General features: G+C 42.8%; 1 pseudogene across 1 annotated transcript; it reads left to right on the top strand.

The window, feature by feature from the left end:
- Nucleotides 1-1,993: 1,993 nt before the first annotated feature.
- On the top strand, nt 1,994-2,369 carry LOC308279771 (large ribosomal subunit protein eL31-like; annotated as a pseudogene). Its single transcript has one exon. The product of its transcript is annotated as a large ribosomal subunit protein eL31-like (transcript).
- Nucleotides 2,370-3,273: the final 904 nt, after the last annotated feature.

Genomic DNA, 3,273 nt, shown 5'->3' with positions numbered 1-3,273 from the left:
ATTTATTTAGGTACTGGGGATGGAACCCAGGGGACTTCTACCTCCGGGGATATACCCCCGGGCCTATTTTATATTTTATTTGGAAACAAGATCTCACTAAGTTGCTGACAGCTTCATTAAGCTGCTGAGGCTGGCTTCGAACCTGAGGTTCTTCTGTCTCAGCCTCCCAAGTACTGAGATTACAAGTGTGCGCCACCACACCTGGCTCCCTAGTACCCATCATACAGTTGCTTCCTCATCTCCCCCATCCTCAGCTCCTGGTAAACACCAATCTGCTCTATCTCTCTATGGATTCACATATTCTGGATATATTTTTTAAGTCTCCTCCTCCTCCTCTTCCTCTTCCTCTTCCTCTTCTTCTTCTTCTCCTTCTCCTTCTCCTTCTCCTTCTTCATACTGGGTATTGAATCCAAGGGAATTCTAACCCTGAGCTACACCCTCAGCCCTTTTTATTTAATTAATTAATTTATTTATTTATTTATTTTTGCGGTACTGGGGATGGAACCCAGGGGCATTCTACCTCCGAGCTACAACTCCAGCCCCATTTTTTTATTCTTTATTTTGAAAGAGGGTCTCACTGAGTTGCAAAGGGCCTCACTAAGTAGCTGAGGCTGTCTGCAAACCATTATCCTCCTATTTCAGCCTCCCAAATGCTGAGATTACAAGCATGCACCACCACACCCAGATCAGCCCTTTTTATTTTGAAGCAGGGTCTAACAAAATTGCTAAGGCTGCCCTCAACCCTGCAATCCTTTTGTCTCAGCTTCCCAAGTATTGAGATTATAGGCATGCCACCACCATGTCCAGCTATTCTGGATATTTATGTAAATGGAATCATACAACCTGTGGTCTTTTGTGTATGGCTTCTTTCAAGTCGCAAACTATTTTCAAGGTTCATCCACATTGTAGCAGGTATCATTACTTCATTCCTTTTTGTCACTAAATAATAGTCAACTCTATGTAGAAACCACAATTTGCATTTCCAGTCATTATTAACAGACATTGGGGTTGCTTCTACCTTTTGGCTCTTGTGAATGCTGCTGCTATAATCTTTTGCCTCTTTGATGGGTGTATGACTGGCTCCCTATGCCCACTGAGCCTTCATCCAGGTATCTGGCACAGATACTCCATGATGGCACATCAGCTCCCATGCCATTGGTACTAGGTATCATGAATCATGTTTCAATACAAAGGAGCCATGTTCCGCCCCCTTAACCCCACAAAGGATTATGACAGAAATGAGCATTTAACCAAGAGTAGTAAAAAAAATATGATCTGTGCATGTGAGCAGTGAGATAACCTGAAGTAGTAGTAGAGATTCTGTCTACATAGCCATCCGCCAATGAGATTGCTTCTATGGGGAGAATAATAAGAAGGGAACAGGAGTTGGTAGCAGGAGAAGATGGTGAAGCAGAGCCTATGCTAGGTCTTTGGGGCAGTTTCCTGGGCTGCTGCTGCTGGAGAGTGTGAGGTAGCTGTCCCAGAACTGCACCATCGGGTGCAGCCTACACAGCTCAGCCAGTTCTCCTTTCTTAAGGTTATTACAAGGTCTGGTTCCATGACTTGGATTCCTGCCTGAATATTTCTATAATTGTCACTCCTACAAACTTCCCAGTGACAGAGGTAACTTGAGTGATTCTGTGCATCCAAAAGAGCTTATGGAACACAGTCCCCCAAACCAGTTAAATTATAAATATATAGAGCTTTCTGATCCTTCGAACTCTTCGATCCAGAATTCCTCTTGGGAATCCCAGTCAATGTCAATAATCCCAAAGTCAGGAAAGCTATATACACAAAGAAATTCACCTCAGTTTTTGTTTAGTACAAGAAATTGTTAATACCTGTCCAAATGTAAGAGAATAACAAAAAAGAAAAAATAAAATTATCTAAAGTATATTAAATATATATTAAGAATTATGGGGCTGGAGATATAACTCAGTGGTAGAGTATCTGCTTAATATGCATAAGGGCTTTCCAACTTGGGCCCAGCAAAATGGCTCCCACAAAATAGGATGGCGAGAGAAGAAGGGCCGTTCAGCCATCAATGAGGTGGCAACACGGGAGTACACCATCAATATTCACAAGCGCATCCACGGAGTGGGTTTCAAGAAGCATGCCCCTCAGGCACTCAAGGAGAACGGAAATTTGCCATGAAGGAGATGGGGGCTCCAGATGTGCGCATTGATACCAGGTTCAACAAAGCCGTCTGGGCCAAAGGAATCAGGAACGTTCCATATCGGATTCATGTGTGATTGTCCAAAAAGCAGAATGAGGATGAAGACTCACCCAACAAACTTTATACCTTGGTCACTTATGTTCCCGCTACCACCTTCAAATATCTGCAGACAGTCAACGTGGATGAGAACTAACCACTGAAAGCCAAATAAAAGTTATAAAGCTGCAAAAAAAAAAATATGCACAAGGCCCTGGGTTCAACCACCAGCATACACAAAAAAGTCACATATATGAATAGCTTATATATATATATATATATATATATATATATATGTGTGTGTGTGTGTGTGTGTGTGTGTGTGTGTGTGTGTGTGTATGTATATTTCATGTGGAAAATAGTCATAAAAGGAGACATGATAGCTGGGTGTGGTGGCGCATGCTTGTAATTCTCCCACTAGGCAGGAGGAGAGAGGAGGATCGCGCAGGTTCGAAGCCAGTCTTGCTGGCTTAAGAGACCCTGTTTCCAAATTTAAAAAATATAAAATAGGTCTGGGAGTTTAGGCTGTAGGTAGAAGGGTTTCTAGGAACACCAGTACCACCAAAAAAAAAAAAAAAAAGAAGAAGAAGAAAAAAAAAGAAAAAAGAAAAGAAAGAAAGAAAAAGAAAAAAAAGAGATACAACAAAATACGAATTGTGCTAGAAACAAATGAAAATAAAGACACAACATATCAAAACCTCTGGGACACTTTGAAGGCAGTATTAAGAGGAAAATTTATAGCACTGAGTGCTCACATAAGAAAAACAGAAGCCGGGCGTGGTGGCGCACGCTTGTAATCCCAGCATTCGGGAGGCTGAGACCAGAGGATTAGGTTCGGGGACAGCCACAGCTACTTAGTGAGGCCCTCCGCAACTCAGTGAGACCCGGTTTCAAAATAAAGAATAAAAAATAGGGTAGGGAGTGTAGCTCGGAGGTCAAATGCCCCTGGGTTCCACCCCCAGACCCACAAAAAAAAAAAAAGAAAAACAGAACGGGCGTGGTGGCGCACGCTTGTAATCCCCGCGCTTGGGAGGCGGAGACAGGAGGATCGCGCAGGTTCG

The sequence above is a fragment of the Muscardinus avellanarius genome (genome assembly GCF_963383645.1).
Source record: "Muscardinus avellanarius genome assembly, chromosome: 2".
Taxonomy (NCBI): domain Eukaryota; kingdom Metazoa; phylum Chordata; class Mammalia; order Rodentia; family Gliridae; genus Muscardinus; species Muscardinus avellanarius.
This window is presented reverse-complemented; position numbering and strand designations above follow the sequence as displayed.